General features: G+C 36.9%; 2 pseudogenes; both read left to right on the top strand.

Moving 5' to 3' along the window:
• Window positions 1-3160: 3160 nt before the first annotated feature.
• LOC109388980 (rRNA-processing protein FCF1 homolog pseudogene) lies at window positions 3161-3766 on the top strand (annotated as a pseudogene).
• A 7318-nt stretch (window positions 3767-11084) lies between these two features.
• LOC109388979 (60S ribosomal protein L32 pseudogene) lies at window positions 11085-19197 on the top strand (annotated as a pseudogene).
• Window positions 19198-24398: the final 5201 nt, after the last annotated feature.

Here is a 24398-nt window from a genome sequence, read left to right as displayed (position 1 = left end):
GCTACATATGATTCAGTTACCCAGAATACATAATGGAGGGAAAACAAGTAAACTAAGAAGTTAAGAGAATCAGAAAATTAACATACTTCCAATCAAATCCCAGAAATAGAGAATAGAAAGAATGAATGATTTTTCCTCTGGATGAATGAAATAAATGATTCTTTGGAAGAATAAAACAAAATACTTAATCCTAGTAAGGTAAATAAACATAAATCCACATTTAATATAATACAGCATGCCAGAAACAAATAGAAAAACTGAAAAGCAACTGAAAAACAATAATTTGATGAAGTAAATAAAAAAACAAAATTGATGAAGTAGACTATAAAAAATCTATTAACTTCTGCATAGAAAAAATTTATCAGTATCAAATGATGATGACATATTTGTAAATAACTTGAAAATCATTATACACCAAGATTTTATCTTCCTAAAATAGTCCTGAAGAGACTGATGATCCAACAAAAATGAGCAAAATATATGAACAAACAGGCTACAGAAATTACAAATTGCTATTCAACATAGAGAAGGTGATCATTGTCACTCAAAATAAATACAAATTAGAAATTAAAATTTTGTTGCAATAACGTATTTCATTTAGCAGATTGGAAAATTATCTAAATGTTTGACAACTCTGTTAGCAAGACGGGGGAAACATGCATTCCCATGCATTGCTGATGGAAGTGAAAAATGGTAAAATGCCCCTGAAGGTCAATGTGTAAATATCTATTAAAATTACAAATGTATTTACCCTCTGATGAAGCAATCTTTCCTCTGGGAATTCATTCTACAGATAAACATGCATGAATTAAACATCAGAAAAGTATAACTTTATTCACTGCTGCATTATTTACAATGTAGAAAATAAGAAACAACCAAAGTGTCCATGCATAGGAAATAATTAAATAAACTTTGCTACAATGGAGTACTCTTCAGCAATTGAAAATAAAAAGAGAGAGCTCTATATATGCCTATATTGAAAGATCTGCAGTGTGCAATGTGAGATTAACAAAGAAAAAGCAATGTCCAACAGTATAGTTTGTAGAGTTTACTGGCTAAAACTCCCTCCCAGACAGTGCAAGAGCCATGAATTGTTGGCGAAAAGTTCAGGTCGTCTAACTTTTTCATGCAGACTTTTCAGCACTTCCAAATAGTCAACTTGGTGAACTGTTTGTCCAGTTGGTACAAATTCATAATGAATAATCCCTCTGATATCCAAAAAGGTTAGCAACATCATGGGAACAAGTTTGTGAACTTAATTGTCAGGCCTATAGGAGAGGAATGAGACTCTTTATTGAATTACTTTTATATTGCTGTTAGCTATATGAATATATTACCTATTCAAAGGAAAACTTCAAAAACTTATAAACATATAGCATATAACAAAAAGGGAAAAGAGACAAAAATAATTGGAAGTTGAAAAGTGTATGGGATGGGACTAGCTGATTTCAGGTAGCAGCAATACAGAAAGCCAAGAAGTCAGCTTATTTAGACTACAGAATCCCAGAATGATTCAGAATTGAAAGAAAGAATAAATGGGTAGAGATGAAAACTAAAAAATTAACTACAAGTGAGCGAAAGAAGTAGGTTTACACACCTATCCCAGAAAAATTAGCTAACTAAATCGCTATCGACCTGACAAAAGAGTATACTTTCTGGAGATGTGAATACCAGGCATCACCAATAGGGCACTGTCCTAAAAATGGGGAAAAAGAAGAGGGAGTGATGATGGGGGAAAAAAAAGAAAGAGGTCAAAGAGGCTGAGGAGAACTAACATTCACTGGGTAATTACGGCGTATCAGAGGCTATTACAGCATTTTAATTGTTTCAGCTCCTTTAATATGCACAGCCACTCATATATATATATACATATATATATATATATACATATATATATATGTATATGTATATATATATATATATAATTCTCTATATCACATGTGAAGAAACTTGACACAGGAAGTTTAAGTCATTCGACTGAAGATGCAAATCTTTTCAGTGACAAAGCTGGGAATCAAGCAGACAGTCTACTTCCAGGGCTCAAATCTTTAAACACTTTACCCACCTTGGTTCCTAGAAAACTCACAGCTTAGCATTTCTGCCCCTACCCAACCTACCCACCACCATTGCCACCAGTATGACTGCCAGCATCCCTCTGGGGAACCTGCTCAGCCCAAAAGACACCCATGATTCTAGCAACTGTGAGCGTGTAATGAACCACCTCAGCTCCACCCATGCACACAGGGGGAACTTCACCAATTCATTTTACGAGGCTAGAACAAAACTGATAACAAGACAGAGGACCATATGAGGAACCAAAGTTATAAGTAAATCTCAATTATAAGAATAGACATAAAACACCAACAATTAGCAAAGTGATCCCATCAATGTGTAAAAAATATACTATACCAAATAGATTTGACCCCAGGAACGCAAAAATGATTTAATAACAAAAAAGCTATCACTTCAATGCATTACCATAATATGGAAGAAAAAAAACCTTTGAATTGTCTCAATAGGTAGATTATTAATTAAAAAATAACATCAAACTGGGAATGGAAAGGAAAGAACATCCTTAACATGATAAAGGGTATCTACCAAAGTTTATAGTAAACATCATACTTAATGGTGAAATTGTAGGAAAATTCCCTTCTAAACCAGAAATAGAAGTAGGTGTAACTTTATCATTATCAACCTAATACTGGAGATCCTAGATAACATAAGACAAGGAAAAAAAAAGAAATACATTAGAATTAGAAAGGAAGAGACAAAACTATCATCATTCACAGATAAGTTTCTCCAAGAGACTCTACAAAAAAGAATTTTGTACTAGAAAAAGAGAGTTCCATAAATTTCCCAGATACTAGATCAATCATTACACTCATTCATGCAACAAATATTTATTGAACACAAACTATGTGCCAGACATAATTGTAGATATTGAAGACCCACTAATAAACAAAATAGACAATAATTTCTTTCCTTATGAAACTTACATTCCAATAAAGTGACAGAAATCAAGAGTACTCCTGGTGCATCAGGAAAAGGTAAAAAATATATATTTTTTTCAAATTTTCTATTACATTAGCAAGACAGTAAGATACCTAGGAATGAATATTACAAAATAAAAGTTCAGGAAGAAAAAGAATGAGGCGTGAATATGGGGAAGCAAAAAAACAAACAAACAAACAAAAAAACAAGGCCATATAAGCAAAAGCTTAGTCTCAGAGATCAGAGGCTTAAAAGATAGAGTAAAACTTAAAAAAAAAGAAAGATACCAGTGCACTCAAGAAAAGAGAAGTCCTCCCACACCCTTCCTGCTTATTTTTCCAGTAGAACACACAGCTGGGCCCACCTTACTACATCCTGGTAGATACCAACTTCATCAACTTTTCCATGAAAGCCTAACCTGACTTAGTGCAGTCCATGATGAACTGTCTGTATGCCACGTATATCCCTTGGATAACTGACTGTGCAATGGCTGAAACTGAGAAACTGGGGCAAAAGTATCGAGTGGCTCTAAGGATTGCCAAGGATCTCAGATTTGAACAATTACTATGCACACACACACAGGAACTTATGCAGATGACTGCTTAGTATGGAGAGTAACTCAGCAAAAGTGTTACCCTGGGGCCACAGTCGACCGGGAGGGACCTTCAATGAACAATCAGGAAGGTCCCTGCAGTGACTTCCAATCATGGACATTTCTGACCATAGATACAACATTGAGTGGAAACCAGATGATTATGGAGCCCCTCGGTTCTAATTCTTAAATGACAAAGTTCCTCTGCTTTCCTTCAACCAACTTTCTCTGTTGCTAGTTTATGAAACATGCTACAGCATGAATCATTATATTATTCCACTCACCCATTTGCTCTGTTACCAGCAGAGTGTGGTTAAATACACTCACTTTTTGATGTTGTCTTGAAAATGATATTTTTGTATCATTTTAAAATCAGTTGCATGTTTTTATAAATCACACAAATGCTCACAAAATTAAAATAAAAGTTCAATTCCCTTATGAAGAAAATCCAAGTTTACTGAAAAACCCAAGAGGCTATAAATACCTGTGTTCTAAGATGGGAATAAATATGTGTCAATTCTCTTCAAATTAAGCCATAAATCTAATCTCTGAATCCCAATAAAAAAACCCAACAGGCTTTCTCACAGACTGAAAAGCTGATCCAATAATTCATGGGGGAATGTGGGACAGACTATTCATGGAATTACTCACATGTCTGCTCAATCATGTTTTCTTTTACTTGCTTCCATAGTAGAGATTAGAAAATCCAAATATTCCCTTTCCCAGACTCCCTTGCAGCATGGTTGACCACAAGATTCTGTTTTAGCCAATGATACAGTATAAAAAGAAATCTGCCAGGGGCTTCTGGTAAGGCTTTTGATTTCCTAATGAGACACATGGCAGGGTAGCATCCTTCCCCACATCTACCTGCTTTGAAAGTAGTACTGGGACCTGTAGGCAGACATCACTCCCCTTTGAGAAGAACACCAAGTGAATCATGGAGGCACCAGCCCTGACATTACTGAGCTACTAAGACAATGACAGAAGCCACCTACACCCAGGATTCTTGTTACATATGAAAAATAGGATTCTATCATGCATATCTCTCTCTTCCAATACTTGCAATTGAAACCTTTTCTAATGTATTCAAAGAGTAAAGGGCCCAAAATAGCCTAAATAATTTCAAGAAAAGAAAATGGAGGACTTCCCCAAATAAAATTCAAGACTTGTAAAGCTACAGTAATTTCAACAGTGAGATAGTCATTCAAAAAATAGGGAAGTATGGCAAATGGAATGAAATAATGAAGGTAGAAATAGATCTGCACATACACGTGAATATTTGTCTACTACTGTAACCTTCAAATCAGTAGTAAAAGCAAGGACCATTCAATAATGAGTTTTGGACAATTGGTTATCTATATTATTATCTAAGATTAAATCACTATTTCACATCATACAGGAAGATAAATTCTAAATAATTAAAGACAAATATGAAAATTAAACTGTAAGACTCTTAGATGAAAATATAGGAGAATACCTTGGTATTTATTGCTTCACAGTAGAGAAGAATTTAAGATACTAAAAACAGAGACATAAAAGGGAATATTGAGGGCCGGCCGAGTGGCGCGATGGTTAAGAACTCGCTTGGGATGCCAGAGGGCCCCGGTTCGGATCCCACATCTGAGGGCCAGTGACACTGCCCTCCACAGCTAAGATGCTGAACAACAGCTCAACCTGGAGCTGGGCTGCCGTGAGTCGCCGGCGACGGCGTGGGCTGCAGTCTCTGCGGCAGTGGGTTGCCATGGGCTACCGTGTGTGGCCAGCAGCCAGCGTGAGCGGCCAGCAGCCGCAGTGAGCGGCCGTCCAGAAGCCAGCGACTGATCTGCCTCACCCGGGAAGAGCGCAATGATGGTGCCAACTTGGGCCAGTGAAGCAACGTCCTCCACAACTAGACTGAAGAACAAAACGACAGCAACTTGTCTGTTCCCCTTTCCCCAATTCCCCAGCACTGTTCCCATCCCCCCAATTCCCCAATAAAAATCTTTAAAAAAAAAAAAAAGGGAATATTGATACATTACGCTACCTTAAAACCTGAGACTTCTTTTTATCGGTAGATGCCATTAAAAAGTGACAAATCACAGATCAGGAGATTATATTTGCAAGTGATGAGAACAACAAAAGGGCACTATCCAAAATATACAAAGAGTTCCAAAAATAAATAGGAAATAAAGAAACATCCTGTTAAAATCAAGTCAAAGTGTATGACTAAGAAAGTCACAGAAAAATCCTGAATAGCCATTAAAAATGAAAATCTGTTCAAAGTTTTATCCAAAAACATACAAATTGAAGCAATACTTAGATATACTTTCACACCCACCAGGTTGGCAAAGATTAAAGAGTCTCACAATAACAATTTAAGGTTCAAATGTGAGGAAATGGGAACTCATGTTTTAATGAGGCTATAGATGGGAACAACTCTAGAGAACAGTTTGCTGATACCTAGTTATAAAGAAAAAGCACCATACTTCTGGCAATTACGTTCCAGGATATATGGCACATAGAAACTGTTGCACATACATATGAGACATTTTCAAGTATTTTCACTACACATGAGTCTGATAAGGAACAATCTAAAAGGCCTATCAACAGAGAAATGGGTAAATTAACTGTGATATTGGTATACATTGAATAATACATGGCACTGAAAATGAATAAACTGGATTTACTTCAATCAACATGAACAACTTTTAAAATCATAATGCTGAGTAAAAGGGAGCTTACAAAATGATCTACAAAGGCTAATGTAGTTTTTTGGTTTTTTTAGCCTTAGGTTTTTATTAGGCTTGTTACCTTTTCACAAGCTTATGTAAGTTTTTAAGTAACACAAAATAATATGCCATATTGTTTACAAACACACATAAGCATATAGTAAAATTTTAAAATTTTGCATGGGGATGATATATAACTTCTCCATGTGGAAAAGAATAAAATTATTTGGGTTAGTACTTTAATTTCTTTTAAAAATCCAATACTAATAGGCAAAAATTACTATCCGTTAAATCTGAATGGAGGTCATATCTGGTTTTTACTTTTGTTGTGCATCTGAAATATTTGATAAATTAGAGAGAAAATAAAATAAACACAGAATTAAAATGGGAGCCATCTGTACAACATATTATCTCTAGATGTGGATCTACCAGTGTATAAGTACTTTCATGTCACCAGAGCCCAATTTAGATTATTATTGCTCTGGGACATTAATAGTGTGTATATATACATGAGGTCGACAATTAAGTTTGCAAACTAGATGCAACAATGTTTCTAGCCTTTTTTGATATAAGGGGGATTATTCATTATGAATTTGTCCCAACTGGACAAACAGTGAACCAAGTTTACTATTTGGAAGTGCTGAAAAGGCTGCGTGAAAAAGTTAGATGACCTGAACTTTTCGCCAACACTTCATGGCTCTTGCATCACGACAATGGACAAGCTCACACGGCACTGTCTGTGCGGGAGTTTTTAGCCAGGAAACAGATAACTGTATTGGAACACCCTCCCTACTCACCTGATCTGGCCCCCAATGACTTCTTTCTTTACCTGAAGATAGAGGAAATACTGAAAGGATGACATTTTGACGACATTCAGGACAACAAGGGTAATATGACGGCAGCTCTGATAGGCATTCCAGAAAAAGAGTTCCAAAATTGCTTTGAAGGGTGGACTAGTATGTAGCAGTTTTTCTAGGATGAGTTCGCGAACTTAATTGTCAGGCCTTGTATGCCACTAAAACATCCAGTCAATTCAGTTGACTTAGTCCAAGATAAATCAATACAGTAAGAAAAATAAACACCAAACAAAGCATCAGTTGGAGAACTGATTGCTTGTTAAATAGTTTATTCAGTTAAAATTAGTAAATGGCTGTCATGGGGCAGGGCTTTGCAGATTTTAATAAGCTACAAGTAACATTTCATAAGCAGCCTAATTAGAATAGCTTTGGGAGAATTTTCCATTAAAATAGTTTATCAATGGACATCTTTCATAAGGTCAAAGGACAGAAAAAATGGACAGACTTTTCTCTCACCTAACATACTACTTTATGAAACTGTTTAACTTTTAGCATAACAAAGGAGCCTTAATTGCAAGGAAGACAAATGCAAGCAAATGCAGACTGATCTCATAAAATTTGCAAGTATCTTTTCAACTACAGAGGAATTCAGGATCCTAAAAATTAGGTCATCTTCGCAAGCTTCAGTCAATAGAACACCCTGATAACACAGGAATGATCAGGCAGAGAACACTAATGCTATTGTTTTCATTACTGTTAATAATATTAACTGTGTATGACAGACTGGGAAAGTTTCAGCAGGGGTGTTTTTTTCCAATGAGTCACATTCTCAGAGGCCAAACAAAGGTGCTTCTGACAGGGGAGTTGATAGTTAGAAATCATCATTGCTTTTTGGAGATTCTCTACATCTATGGACATTCATTCATTCACTGAAAAAAAAAAACCCAAAAAACATTTATTGGTTGCCAACTCCTGCAAATAAGTGAGACACATTCTCTTAAGGATTAGTTACCTATTGCTGCATAACAACACAAAACCTTAGTGGCTTAAAATGATAGTACATTTTTATTATCTGTGATTGTTTCTCTGGGTCAGAATACTTCCAGTAGTACTTTGACAGGCAGTTGTGGTTCCATGTTTCTCAATCAGAGGTCAATCAGAGCTGCAATCATCTGAAGGCTTGACTGTGGCTGGGAGATAAGCTTTCAATGTTGCTCACTTATATGGCTGTCAAGTTGGCGTTGGCTGAGAACAGGAGAGTGCTGCTCTTCTCTACATGGGCCTTCCAAAGGACTACTTGAGTGGTCTTCTAACATGGCAGCTGGCTTTCCCCCATAGTGAGTGTAAGAGACCAATGTGGAAGCCACAGTACTTTTTTTTAAATTAAAATTTATTGGGGTGACAATTGTTAATAAAGTTACATAGATTTAAGGTGTACAGTTCTGTAATACATCATCTATCTATCACATTGTGTGCCCACCACCCAGAGTCAGTTCTCCTTCCATCACCAGATATTTGATCCCCTTTACCCTCATCTACCACCTCTCTCCCCCCCTTACCCTCGGTCTATTGTCATATTGTCTATGTCAATAAGATTTGTTTCTTCATTTGTTTTTGTTTTTCTGGTTCTTTTGTTGTTTTTGGTTTTATATACCATATATCAGTGAAAATATATGGTTCTCTACTTTTTCTGTCTGACTTATTTCACTTAGCATTATGATCTCAAGATCTATCCATGTTGTCGCAATGGCATTGTTTCATCTTTTCTTATGGAGGAGTAGTACTCCATTTTGCAGCCCTGATTCACTATGGGAAAGGACAACACGAGGACATAAACATGAGGCAAGGATTTTGGGAGCCATATTGAAGGTTAGTTTCTATATCTTCTTTCCAAATAGCTCATATCATGCAATTCCAATACAGATAAATGGTATGGCATATAATTTCTAAGTTTTAAATTTGATTATCCCTAGAGAAAACTAAACTTTTTCAATTATCCTTCTCCAAACACTGAAGATACAACAGAGAGATAAAACCTAAAATCACTGACCTTATCCCAATTTTGCTTTTGGATAAAGCTGACAGCTTAAGAGTTGCTGTTTACAAATGTTTTTTTTATCATTTTGGCAAGAAATAACTTACAATTTTTAATATCAATCTTATAAAAGATGACATTTTAGGTTGGCATTGAAAAAGTCAAATAGAATGCTTGAGGCAAGGCTATATATCAAAACTGGAAGATTGAAACAGGAATGATGCTTTAGAAAACAGCTTTTTAAACTTAACTTGGTTTTCAGTTTTGCTTACTGAAAATAATGTTCCAATTTAAAATAGGTTTTATATTTGCTTTTTAGAAGCCTAAGTTCATGGCTGTTGAGAAAACAATCATTATTATCTCCCAATGTTGTACTGTTCAAATATCATGCTTTTTATTTTTATTAAATTTATTGGGGTGACATTGGTTAGTAAAATTACATAGGTTTCAGGTGTACAATTCTATAATACATCATCTATATGTCGCATTGTGTGTTCACCACCCAGAGTCAGTTCTCCTTCCATCACCATATGTTTGACCCCCTTTACCCTCATCTTCCACCTCCCTTCACCCATCTTACCCTCTGGTAACCACTAAACTGTCATCTGTGTCTGTTTCTTTGTTTGTCTTGTTCACTTGTTGCTTTCAGTTTTATAGCCCACATATCAGTGAAGTCATATGATTCTCGACTTTTTCTGTCTGACTTATTTCACTTAGCACGATAATCTCAAGATCCACCCGTACTGTCACAAATGGCAGTATTTCAAATATCATGTTGTGAGCTCAAAGTATAACCTAACCATTCCCACAAAGTTCTCTTCTAATTTTACCAAACTATACAATGTACAAAGGAAGTGATCAGGATTTTGCCTGTTTTTCCCTCTCCAAGTTAATGAGAATGCTGTGGGGCTCAGAATAATAAATATTAAGGACATTACCTGGTTAGGTAAATAAAGTTCAAATGGGAAACTGGGTAGTAATTATTGAGGGGTAAATACTTGAATATGTTTTAACGACCTTAGCTAGAAAGGAAGGCTATGAAATTTAAAAGCCAAATGCCAAAACTTTGCCCCCAATACAGTAAAGACTCTTTAAGTGCTTTCATGCTCCTTTGTAATACAGTTTTGTTTTGTTTATTGTTAGTTTCAGGTATACAGAACAATATAATACAGTTTTAATATCAAAACCAATTGATGGTTCTGATCTAACTTAACCTAGCCTCTTGCTATTCAGTATCTGCCCTGGGCAACTGCTGGAGTCCCAAGAGAGCTGTCAAGTAGACTACCTGTGATTTTCAGTATGCAACCACTCATCTTACCTTACAATGTAGAGTGGTATTCTGAGATTAAAACATAAGCTCATGAAGCTTTGTCATTTGGTTATAGCCATAGTCTTAACATGCTTCTTACATCAACCTGCTAAGTTGTTATGGGAACTGCATTCCTATTTGTCTCTCTCCTTCCAATTTGGATTGAGATCCTATCGTGTGACCTGTATCTGCTAACTTTGTACATATGCTAATATCCCATTTGGTTTCTCCTGATACTCATGTCTACTTTACTGAAGTAACTTGCTTCACTGCTTGACCAACTCCTGTTGGAATGACATACCAGAACTTAAAATCATGTCTTTTCTCACCATACTGTACTTTTCATTTGTCATTTTTTTAAGTTTGTTTACAGCTACCATCTAAACACACTTGAAGGCAAACCCTAGTCTCCCTTGGTTTCTATCTATATTTTGAGCCTACTTCTTCATCCCTCGTGTCAATTTCATGAGACAACTGGTGTCCTTTCGATATCCTTGAGATTTTTGCTTAAGTCAACTAGAGTTGGTCTCCGTCATTTGCAATCAAGAACACCAATTGAACCTGAGATCATTACAATGAGTGTGTTGCATGCTACAGATACTCAGGGATATAGGGAAAGCTAGGATTAAGTATCTTGCTTAGTATGGGCCGAATGCAGTAAAAAGTCCTGTTAATATTTATGGATAATCATCCAGTAGCCCATAAGAAATACAATGACATAACAGATTACTAAATTAGGCATCTAGGCACCTAGAATGCAGTGATCATTGAAGGTAAAACTTTGGGGGAGTAGTTGTCACTTTTTAGGACAATATACAGAAATTTAAGGACCATGGAGAGAAGGTGGCTGATTCCAACAGCTCTGGATACCTTAGAGAAAAGAAACAAGATTCTCAAATCCCTGAATTCTAGGATCAAGGCAGGGATCTATGTGACCATGATGCTAAATGAATCTACTGTCACTTGTATTTAGAGGGTTGCATAAGAGGAAAACCAGATAGAACTTAGTGTGATCCCGTGAGCTGCCAAATCCATAGCTTTACCAGTTCTCTATTGGGAAGGTTACAGCACTGAACAGGGACAAGTTGGATAGCGATATTAGGAAGAGTAATACAAGTGGGTGCAAGGTCTCACAGTATTCCGAAACCCAAATTCTCACAGCCAAAATATTCCTGCCTCCCTTAATGAATTTAAGTGTCCTCTCTATCCTCTTGCTTGCAGATACTATCAGTGGGGTGTTACCTCCTGAGAACAAGTCAATGCTCCCCATTACCTCTCTAACCCTATCCATCATTGTCTTCAGGTCTAATAATAGAGCCAGATCCCAATATTCTCTGGGGAAATTAATTAAAAAGCTAATGCTACAGCAGAAGTCATATACAATATAGATTACAGGACTTTTTGAATTTGTATCCATATAAATCTAGATATTAAATATGGGGATGGTTTCTGAATATGATCAACCAAGAAAGGCATTTTTATACTGAGTTAAAATGATCAATATAGGTGACCTTTGCAGATGGGCTAGCAGGAAGTTAAGATTGCTTCTGTTTGCCCAATCAGTTGACTAAAAAAAAACTTCTTAGTAATAGCAGCTATACTAAATATAATTGAAATGCTAGAAATTCCTTGGTACAATATAGGAAAAGAAAACCCCAATGAAAAAGATGGTAAAGGAAGATAAAGAAATCTGTGTCTCATACTGGAGTCTGGGTGAAAAAGTCTCTGAAAAGTCATAACATCAGCACAATCCTTACACAAAGGTTTGAATTTACATCCTTTCTGTGGTATGGGGGAAAAGGCAAGAAATTAACATCAAGCGGTCTCAGTTGAGTAGCAACCTAGCACTCTTGGGAGAAATAAATGCTAATTAATGTTCTGTGGAGAGATGGGTCTTCAACGCAGGCTTTCTAGGGTCTCCAGAGAAAGAGCTGGTTTCTACATGAGTTTTCAATCTCCAAATACATAATAGACCAGAAAATAATCCACCTCCAACCAGAATCAGCAGAAAAAATAAACTGTACAATTAGATAGCCCAGATCTGTATCTAATGGAATTATCTAATACAATTTAATGTGTTTATATTTAAATAAATGAAAAATTATGAGAGAGGGGAGAGAGAGAGAGAGAGAGAGAGAGAAAGAGAGAGAGAGAGAGAGCTCACTTTGGGATCCTCAATTATTTTTAAGAGTTTTATTTTTTTTTAAGGTCCTAGGGCCAATGTTTGAGAACTGCCACCCTAGAAGAGTCTTGAATCAAGGGTACATGTTGAACTATGTCTATAGCAACAGTATTTATAATAGCCCTATCAGAAAAATGGATATGAACATATTAACATTTTTGATACATTTTGTCACGTTGTTGTCTAGAAACCTTGTACAATTTACGTTTTCCCTAGCAATGTATAAAAAGTACCCATTTTCTCATATCCATGCCAACCCTGGGTATTATTATCATTCTTCTTTATATTTTCTATGTTTCAAATGTTGTAACTGTTTCTTTCATTTTCCTTCCAGTGATAACTAATGAGGTTAAACATTTTGTATATTCTTCCTGGTTGTATTTTTTTCCTTTCTGAATTGCTGGGTGATGTCACCTGGCATTATTCCAATCAGGGTGTGATGCGAGATCATATTTAAAAGGACATTTAAAACAAACAACCCATCAGTACAAAATTATGATTTTAAGATTGACCTCAAACAACCTACCACACACTTAACCTACCACACACAGAGTTCACAGTTACCAAGTGGAATTGAGGAGATTTAGGGTTAGATAGTCTTCAAACTTAAAGCAAATTTAAATTGGTTCTAAAACTCTACATCAATGTAAACTAATTATTAGTGAAAAGACATATAGTGGAAAATATAATTATTTGACAATAATAAAGATCCTGACATCTATATTATATTAATATGGTCTAAGAAACTCAGAGGTAGATGTGAGAAAAACCATGCTATATACTTTTTCTTCCATGTGGGAAGAAAAGTTGAACAAATAATTATACAAATAGAATGGTTTGAAAACACAGCAGCTGGAATCTCTGTCCCACTCTTTAGCCTCCCAGTTGTTTATCTCTGCTGGGTTCCTTGGAATCTCCCCCGCTTTTGTGCAGTTCTGGAGTGAGCCAACTGTTAATATATCTTTCATGAGAAACACCGATTGGGGGATTCCCCATTCTGTGGTTCTCACCTCCCTGGAGATTTCCCCCTCAGTGTCCATTCACTCTGACAGCCCGAAACTTGGACTTCAATTTCCTCAGTCCAGTAAGACTGCCACTTTTTCCCTGCAACAAACTGGGAAGTGTTTTCAGCAAGCTGCAAAAGCATTACATGAGCCAAGCAAGGCAAGTTCCAATACCTGGAGCCTGGAAGAAGCTAGTGGCACAGAAAAGGGTGTGAGAATCCGAGTAACGGGAGGTGGGCATCACTGTGGAAGGGAGGCCCAGCAGGGGGTATCAGAAACCAAGTGGAGGAATGAGGGTGTCTGCAAAATGATGCCTAGTGCAGTGTGTCAGAGCCCACCCTGAGAGAGGATGGCATCTAATGTGTATTATCAGCAAGAGTAGTAGAAAATCTAGAGATAAGATATCTAGATCTGATTCCTGGCTCTGTTGCTTCATCCATGACCTTGGCAACCTTATTTAATCTTTTGGCTATTGTATTGGTAACACTGAGCTAAATATATTGACCTTAACTATCTCTGATGGTTGATATGAGCTTAAAATGAAATTGAGGTAGCATAAACAAAAATACTTTGAGAATGGTAAAGCACTCCTACAAATAAGTTACTGTCTATTGGTAATACTGATTTTTTTCCAGAATAATCAGAAAACATCTTGTAAAACACATCACTGATTTGATTTCTTTTTAAAGGACTTTGTATAACTCCACAGATCACAGGCTTTGGCACTTGTATTCCAGCTCTGCCACCTACATGATATTGGACCAGTTACTTTGTAAGCTTCAGTTCTAACATCCAAAAAACGTTACATGGACTCATCATGAAAAATAAATGGTACGATATACAAGGTCTGAAATTTAAGTTATGTTCGAGAACCTGTTGCAACGATGTTGCTAACCTTTTTTGATATCAGAGGGATTATTCATTATGAATTTGTACCAGCTGGACAAACAGTTCACCAAGTTTACTATTTGGAAGTGCTGAAAAGGCTGCATGAAACAGTTAGATGACCTGAACTTTTCACCAACAACTCGTGGCTCTTGCATCACGACAATGCACCAGCTCCCATGGCACTGTCTGTGAGGGAGTTTTGAGCCAGTAAACAAATAGCTGTATTGGAACACCGCCCCCCTACTCACCTGACTTGGCCCCCAATGACTTCTTTCTTTACCTGAAGATAAAGGAAATATTGAAAGGAAGACATTTTGATGACATTCAGGACTTCAAAGGGAATAGGATGACAGCTCTGGTGGCCATTCCAGAAAAAAAGAGTTCCAATGTTGCTTTGAAGGGTGGACTAGGTGCAGGCATCAGTGCATAGCTTCCCAAGGGGAGTTCTTAGAATGTCACCGACCATAGTGATATTCAGCAATGAGGTATGTAGCACTTTTTCTAGGATGAGTTCGCCAACTTAATTGTCTGACGTCATATGCACTCAGGAATAAAGGGGAAATTATCATCAACTTAAGAAAGCTAATATCAATTTCTAAACCGAACTTAGTACCACTGAGCAATTTAGGTACTAATTCATTTTTATGCAGGTTTTTAACTAGGTAATTAATATTTGAATATTGCCCTATCTGAGTTATTTTCTTATAGTATTTGTAAATGGTAACATTTTGAAAGCATCCTAAGAAACTAAAACAATACTCATGCCTTTAAAGATTAAGAATTTATAGGAGAACGTTAGAAAAAGGATGCCTGATAACTGATTAATCCCATTTCTAATTAAGTAGAGCATATGAGCAGGGCCAAATTAATAGCAAGGAAATAATGTTTTTCATAACTACTTTTAAACGCATTCGTGGAACATAACAAGAGTCTTCCCATTTGTTTGACCACCGCACCATTTTGGTAACTGTAAATCTATTCATTTAAAATGTGAAATGCTGACATTTTTAGTCAATAGTTTGAAATGTTAATGCTGTGTTAATCCGGGAGCAAATCATTTTCTATTTAAATGGACCGATTTTGTCCAGGAGAGAGTTATAATCTGTAATGATGTGGTAAGTCCTTTAGAAATAATTTGAATAGCTGTGGAACCATAGGGTCTGTCACGAAAAGAAATCAGGCAATAGTTTCAGAGAAAGGTTCAATAGAAAATGTATGTTGGTTGGTGAACATTTATTGTCCTTGGTTATAAATAGGTATTTATTTATATGATTAATATAAATAATTGAATAATATGATTCTAAATAAATACAAACAACCGTGGCAAGGAAAATGGTAAACATGAGTATAGTTGACTGACCTTCCAACAAAACTTCTTCCCCCAGAAATTGCAGCTATTTTTGGCAAGAAGCTCCTCAATTGTTAGAATATCAGGAGAAACAAGGAGCAAGCAGTTCTTACAAGAAACAAAACAAAAACAAACTCATAGATGCAGACAACACATTGGCGGTTTCTAAAGGGGAGGGGGTCTGGGAGGACAAATGGGTAAAGGAGTTCAGTTGTATGGTGATGGATGGAAACTGTTTAGACCTTTGGTGGTGAGAATGCTGTAGTATATACAGATGTCGAATTATGTTATACACCTGAAATTTATATAATGTTATAAACCAATGTTACCTCATTTAAAAAAGATGCACACTTAGTCAGATGATGCAGCCTTTAAATACATACCTTACCTGCCACAAGATCTATTTGGCTTATCTGATTTGCTGTTATAAATGCCTCCATCTCTTACAAAATACTATAAAGGAATCATGCTTAGGCACAAAGGAAACACAAACCATTATTTCCCCTAACACACACACACACACACACACACACACACACTTTATGCACTAGGCTTTCTAGCACCAGGAACAGCAGCAGAGAGCAAGTGATCCAACTTACTCAGGACAGAGTTGCCGACACCTAAGTATAAGAATGTTCCCTGGCAATATCTGAGACATATTAATACTAAAAAAAATGTGTTGTTTATCTGAAACCCAAATTTAACAGGCCATCTGTTAAATTTCTTTTCTGGTTGTTGTTGTGGCTGCTGTTTTTGCTTTTCTTTTGTTTTATTTTGCATTTTGGCTAAATCTGCCACCTTAATTTGGGAACTTTAATTCGATTTGTGGGCTCTGTCGCTTATTACCACTGTGATCTTGGTTGAATCACTCTCCCTTGGATTTTCAAATTCTTCAGCTAAAATAATGATTCTCAATTTCCATTTTTATATTTCTACTTTGAGGAAAATCGCCACACTTAATGATCCACTTTCAGGTCAGTCACAGATGACCACTAAACAAAATTGATTCTTTGAACAAATGCTACCATTTGGTAACTAAGATTAAAATTAACCATAGTGGCTTCAGTTATTTAAAAGAAGGATGATGATATCAGGTTAATAATCAGCATTCTGTCTTTGTAATCACCTGGAAAATGGCCAAGCCCCTCCCTGCCAAACTACCTATAAAATATTTTAATTATAACCTCCTTCCTTTCTCCATAATCTCCTTGCTTTGAATATCATATTATCAGAGTAAAGCACTCCTTGTTTCAGCCATTTAAGACTTCAGTGTCACCCTCCATCATTTTCTACAGATTTAGCTCTTGGCTCACAGTCACTCTATCTAGTGCTACTCTAGCTAGAATTTTTGGTAATTTCATTATCCACACAAAATTTCATTTCTTTGACTTCCTCTTCCCAAATATTCTTGTCTTCCATCTTATCTCATCCATCTACTCCCATTGGTATGCCCTAGACCCTGTCATAACCAAAGATGTGACCACTCCATAATTCCAATGTCAACTATCCTATTCTATCTACCATATCCAATATTTGCAGTTTACTTCTTCCAGTACCTCTACTACAAGTATCCCCTCCCCACCAAGGCCCATTACCCTTAGTAAATTTCCACTATACCTTGCTCTCTTATGTCCTTATCTCTCCCTAGCTTAAAATCCACAGTCCATCAGTATGACAGACATTACAGCTGTGAATATCTGGTTTTCCTCCACTTCCGGAAACCTAGAAAGATTACTAACCTACACCTCTTGAACTTAGGCAGGGTCCTTAATGCTGCCAGGCAATTATATTTCTGCCATTTACCCCTTCCCTCACTGTTACAGAAACTGATTTTGTACATTATCCTTCCACTTCAAGATTTCAAATATCCAGCACTTCCTTTTCAACCTTTACTTTCAGCTGATGGCATTGCTTGAAAATAAAAACAGGGGGTGGGGGAGGAAGGGAGGGAGGAGAGAGAAGGGAGGAAGGGAGAGAGAGATAGAGAGATCTTCACAAGTTATAACATATATATCTTCTCATAAATGTGCACATATGCTCTACCTTCCTTCATGTAAATTTTGGCACATTGTCTGCACTCTGCTGTAAGGCCATCTCCTCCACTTTTACCCAAGACCCTAAGTTAGAAAAGAATGTCACTCTTTCAACTCTCCCCTCTTTCCAGAATCATTATGATTTACTTCTTTGTTGGATTTTTCCCATCAGCATACAAGCATGCTTTTGTTTCTTCTATTATCTTAATACACTTGTGATCCTACATCACGTGTAGCTATAGCCCTTCTTTTCTGCTCCTCTTATCCCCAAAGTTCCTCAAGTGACTTACCTGTACTTAAGGTCTCCAAATCCCCTCCTCCCATACTTTCTTGGGCCATTCCAAGAAAGGCCTCCAACCCACCATTACACCAAAACTATATTAATTAACATGACAAATCACCTCCATTTATTATTTAATTGGGTTTTTAATTTATTAATGTATTATTTATTATTTAATTGGGTTTAATACTTAAACCCAATCATTGTCTCAGTCCTCATCTTATTTGCTCTGTCAGCAGCATCTGACACAGTTGATCATCTATCTTTGCATAGTCTCTTCACTTTGCTTCCATGACACCATGCTATCCTAATGTTCTTCCTATGGTCATTTCTCCTCAGTCTCATTAGCCAATTTTTCTTCACCTCACTAAACTCCCAAGGGTGGAAGTACTTCAGGGCTCATTCCTTGGACGCTCCATCACTTATTTAGTGATCCTCTCTAGTCTTGCAGCTTTAAACGTGGCTATACACTGAAGACTCCAAAATACCTATCTCCATCCTGGACCTCTCCTCTGAAGTCAAAACTAATATATACCCTTGGATAAATAATGGCATCTCAAATATAACCTGCACCGCTCTTCCTGTGTGCTGCTTACAGAGGTGGAAGCCATTTCCTCCTCGGTATATTGGCTGCCCTCAAACTACTCGTGAAGCCCAAGATCATCATGAAGAAGACCAAGAAGTTCATCAGGCACCAGTCAAACAGATATGTCAAAATTAAGTGTAACTGTCGGAAACCCAGAGGCATTGATGATAGGGTGTGCAGAAGACTCAAGGACCAGATCGTGATGTCCACCATTGGTTGTGGGGGTAACAAGAAATCAGAGTACACACTGCCCAGTGGTTTTCAGGAGTTCCTGGTCCACAATGTCAAGGAGCTTGAAGTGCTGCTGATGGGCAATGTCTTACTGCGCTGAGATTGCTCACAACGTCTCCTCAGAGAACCACAAAGCCATTGTGAAAAGAGCAGCCCAGCTGGTCATCACTCACCAATCCCAAGGCCAGGCTGGGCAGCAAAGAAAATGAATAGACAGCTTGTGTGCAAATTGTGTTTTAATAAAACCATAAAATTCGGCCAAAAAAAAATAACCTGCACCAAATCACGCTCCTTATCTTCCTCTCAAGTCTGTTTCTCATGCAGTTTTTCCCATCTCAATACCATCCTTCACATTTCTCAGTCCAAAAACTTGGAGCTACCATTAAGTCTCTCACACCCCCACATCCAATTAATCAGGAAATGTATATTTGCTATTCCTTCAAAATATCCAAAATTTAATAATTTCCCCCACTTTTTCCACCAGTTCTATGTCAACCAAGCCGCCACAATATTTTGTCTGTATTATTCAAGTAGCATCCTAAATGTTGTCCCTCTTTTGATTCTTGTCCCTCATAGCACATTCTACACAGAGCAGCCAGAGCAACTCTTATAAAATTAAGTGGATCTTCACATTCCTCCACATAAAACCTTCCAGTGTCTTTTCATCTCACTCAGAAAAACCAAAATCCTAGCAATGGCTATGAGGCCATACATGACCTATTAGACATTTGTTACCTCTTGTATAGCTCAACCACTTATTCACTTTGATTCAGAAACACTGGTGTCCCTAATGTTCTCCAAGCATTTCAGAAACTTATTTCTCTTTTGTGGCTGTTGCATTGCCCTTCCCTATGCCCGAGAACACTATTTCTCCTGGTATCTGCATGAAATACTCCCTTGTGTCTTTTGAGTCTTGGTCAAATGCCAATTTTTCACTGAGATTTTACCTGAGCACCCAATTTAAAATTGAAATTCCATCCTCCTGACTGTCACTTCCCATTCTCCTCTACCCCACTTCATTTAAGAACCTTATATTTATTATATAAAATTAACATATTGTGGGAAAACTAGAAAACATAGAGAGTAGAAGGAAGAAAATATGAAAGAGAAGCCAGTATTCTTACTACCCTAATATGGCTTTAATTCTACAAAAATGGATTACATCATAAATACTGTATTAAACCTACTTTTCAGTTAATATATGATAAAACTATTTCCCCTTGAACAAATATTAATTTACCACATCATTCAGTCTTTTTAAATTATGGTAGATCATGTGTCACCATATAGTTGTCCTATAAAGTGTCATATTCTCATCCCCTGGATATACAGGTCTTTTGTGCAACTTGTCTTTATATCATTAGATTATTTGTGTGTGTGTTTTATGAAGTTATTTGACTATTAATATACATGAAATTTATCATTTGAAGGTATTCATGAAGTAGTTATTGAATTTGACTCCTGCATATTGAAATGAGGATTTGCTGTAATGCCTAATTTTGTCAGACAAACACTGCTAAATATATTCATCATTAATGAGACACACACACACTACACTTTAGTAATTGTAAATAATCAGGGCTCTTTTCAATAAATCACTCACATTTGTCAACTTGGCCTCTTTCTGTGTACACATTTTCATTATGCTCGGGTGGGACAACATAACACAGCAATGCAACAGACCAAACTCCAGAGAAGGCTTACTCTTGGCCAGCTTAGAGTACTAACCTGATATCTATCCTCACTCAAAGTACCAATCCATGTGTAAAGCACTGTAGCTGAATGAGAATACCACCAGAGTATGAGTCAGGAGGTCTAGACTCCATTTTTACCACTTGCCACTATCTTGCTATGTGTTGTAGGCCAGTGGTTGTCAACTAGGGCATATTTTGCCCCCTGTGGGACATTTGGCAATATCTGGAGACATATTTCATAGTCATGACTGGGGGTTTCCTACTGGGAGTTAATGAATAGAGGCCAGAGACGCTGCTCAATGTTCTAAAATGTGCATGACAAGCCCACTCCCATGACAAAGAATTACCCAGCTCAAAAGGTCAATAGTGCTGAGATTAAGAAACCCTAAATTAGGGGCAGCTGGTTAGTTCAAGTGGTTAGAGCACAGGCTCATGACACCAAGTTTGCTGGTTTGATTCCTGCATGGACCACTGAGCTGTGCCCTCTACAACTATTGTAGATTGAAACAACTACTTGACATGGAGCCTATGGGTCCTGGAAAAACACACTGTTCCCCAACAAAAATTTCTTAAAAAAAAAGAAACCCTAAATTAAGCAAATCACTGTATTTCGTTAGGTTTTCGTTTTCTTATCTATAAAACATTTTGATCATATCGCGAAGACTCTCCACCAGTAAGCTCAATACAGTGAACTGCACTCATGGAAGAGGACCAAAGCATTCAATACAGTTCAAAATGATTTATAAACAGCAGTTATTTTCAAACCCATTTCAGAAGAATCTGATACAGAGGCAGGGTAAATGACTTGCTTGAGAAAATCTGGCAAAGGAATAGAATGTTGGTCTCTGGGGTTCCCAGTCAACTGGACTGTCAACCTCTTCACAGAGCTTCCAAGAGACAGTGCGACATTTTAAGAAATGCCTGGCTGGGAATATTTCCTGAAGATTTGGTCACAAACTACAACAAAACCTGTTTTTATTCTTTTATCTGTATAGAGTAGGTGAAGTTTTTCTTCTCATTTTAGGGTTGCCTTCAGAGACCTCAGGCACTTGAGTTCATCAAACAATCTATTTGATTTTCTTCTGTGTTGCTAACTCAAGTGTTTCTCTAGAAATCCCAACCCATAGTACCATTAATAATTGATTACATAGATCTACCTTTCAAGTTTTATAGATCAGTATCAAAAGATTCAGGTCCCATGGAGATCTCCTAAGGAAAATGATAACATTGTGTAGCATGTTTTATTCATCTAGTACTGACTTGATTAATCTCTTATTAGGGAATTAACCACTTATACAGGATTGTATCCATTGTAGTCATTTTAAAAGTACTTCAAGAGGAATAAATCCAGATACACTGGCTCTTCCCAGTACCCCAACAGAAGCCCAGCAAAGACACATTTTACAGTGCTTAGTTATTCAAAATGTTTGTACTGTTTATAAATGCTTCTGTTGTGAGAAACAGATGGAAAGGCATTAGAAGTCTGTTGTATCCAGGTAACCAACTTTCTCTGATGGCTTCACAGGAAGCATAGGTTACCAATTATCATCTCTGTATTGGAGCTGAATCACCCTTATCAAAGTTTCATGCAGCCATGGGAAGATGCAAGACAGTGATCACAAACTGTTCATGAGCTAGCTGTGCCTGATACTTGGTTTCAATTTGAAGTCACTTATTATTTGACAAAAAAGGTGTCACTGGAACAGGTAGGTGAGAGCATCACTATTTCTCTTCTCTTTCATTTTTTAGTGTAGGTTAATTTGCTATGTGAAAAGCAAAGTTAGAAACACAATTTTGGGGTTCAACACCTTCAATGAGTGAGAAAGCCAATTCTGTATTAAGCATCTAATTTGACAAATGGCAGACAAGGACATGAATCTGATAAGGGTGATTTTAAGTCAAGTTTCAATATCTCATCTTCTTGAGAGGAGGACAGAGAGTCCATTGAAGGGAGAGCTCATTGGACTAACAAAGAAATGTCACTCTAAACCTCAGCTATATCTGAGAAAGACTTATGTCTGCCCAAAAAGAAAATAAGGGGAAAAATTCATTGAATTTATGAGCAAAGATTACTCCAATTAGTTAACTTCTAAATTATAATGTTATATTTTGCACAGGAAGTGTTGAGTTAGACTAAAAAGAGTGTGCATATTCTCAAATGCTATAAAGGCTTGCAAAATATAGGAGAAGCAATATGTTCAACAAACATTATAAATACCTCAATTTAAAGAAAATATCAAATATGTGACTAGCAACCCCCAGAGTATAATAGGTGTATATCTTGCTAATATCTCAAAATTATTTTTTTGTAATTAGATAGTTAACAATACTTTTTTTTTGAGACTCAGGCCTCAGGACTCCTGAAACATTACACATTCCAAGAATATAACACTAGCAACAACAAAAGTAACCCGTATTGGTGACAGTTAAAACTGTAGAGATGATAGAGCCAAAATTTATGAACAATTTATTAATCAAAAGAATGAAGTGGAGGTGACCGGTTAGCTCAGTTGGTTAGAGCGTGGTGCTAACACCAAGGTTGCTGGTTCAATCCCCGCATGGGCCACTGTGAGCTGCGCCCTCTTTAAAAGAGTCAACTATGCCATCATAGCATGAAAGCAACATATAACCAATGACCATGGCTGTTCCCCAATAAAATTTAAAAAACGAAAAGAATGAAGTGAAGGTTTGATTAAATGTATAAGGTAGAAAAAATTCATTTCTCTAAATTGATTATTGTTATGCAAAATAAAACCAGCACACACCTTCTGAATGTCAAATACATTTTGGTTTGGCCATCAAAATCGTCTACTTTGAGAGACACTTCTGAAGCTACCAGAGGAAAAATAAACAGTTAAATATTCTGTATGTGTGTATATCCTTCAGATGGAGGTGATAATGACACAGAACATTCTAGACTCTAACTACATAAAGATGTACTCCATATAACAATAAGCATTTATCATCAACTGAATAACTGAAAATTTCATGTGAAATTTAGATATTCCAGTTTTAATTAAATAAATATATTAAAAGTCTCTGAAACTGAAATACATGTATGGTTTTGATTTGTGTTGGGGAAGCATCGGGGATCCTAATATAGCTGTGCCGGATTCCCACAGTTCTATCTTTTATTGCTGTGCCTGCTGCTTCATGCTGTCGGGAGCTGAGCTGAAGCATCTTGATTTCTCCTTTTCATTTGAAACAGTGGACTGCCTTCTTGCCTGGCTCCTAGCCAGTGAAGTTTCTATTCTCCTTGTCTGATCATTCGCCTGGCTTCTGTTCTTCCTCTTACACCCTCAATGTCAGCTCCTTTTCCTAGACAGGGCAAGTCGTTGACTCTTTTTTTCTATAGTGTCTTCCTTAGCAATTACATCCTCATGTCATAGCTTCAATTACCACGGACGATCCATGGCCTATCATGCCACCCTACACAGAGAATGCATCTATACTAGCTCTTCTGTCGAATTACAACCTTGTCACATCAACATGTCCCTGTTAAATAGTTCACTTGCAAAAACTCAGCATAAAGAAAACAGAATGCTGGTCCCTTGAGATACCAATCAACCAGATTGACAACTTTATCATACTGCTTTTAAGAGGCTAAGTGACACTAAGAACATGCCTGGCTGGTGTGCTTTGCTTAGCTTAGGCTATGGTCATGAACTAGCACTAGACCTGTTCTTGGTCTTTCATCTGTATAGCCTAGGGGAAACTTTC

This window comes from Hipposideros armiger, unplaced genomic scaffold (assembly GCF_001890085.2).
Source record: "Hipposideros armiger isolate ML-2016 unplaced genomic scaffold, ASM189008v1 scaffold_214, whole genome shotgun sequence".
Taxonomy (NCBI): domain Eukaryota; kingdom Metazoa; phylum Chordata; class Mammalia; order Chiroptera; family Hipposideridae; genus Hipposideros; species Hipposideros armiger.
This window is presented reverse-complemented; position numbering and strand designations above follow the sequence as displayed.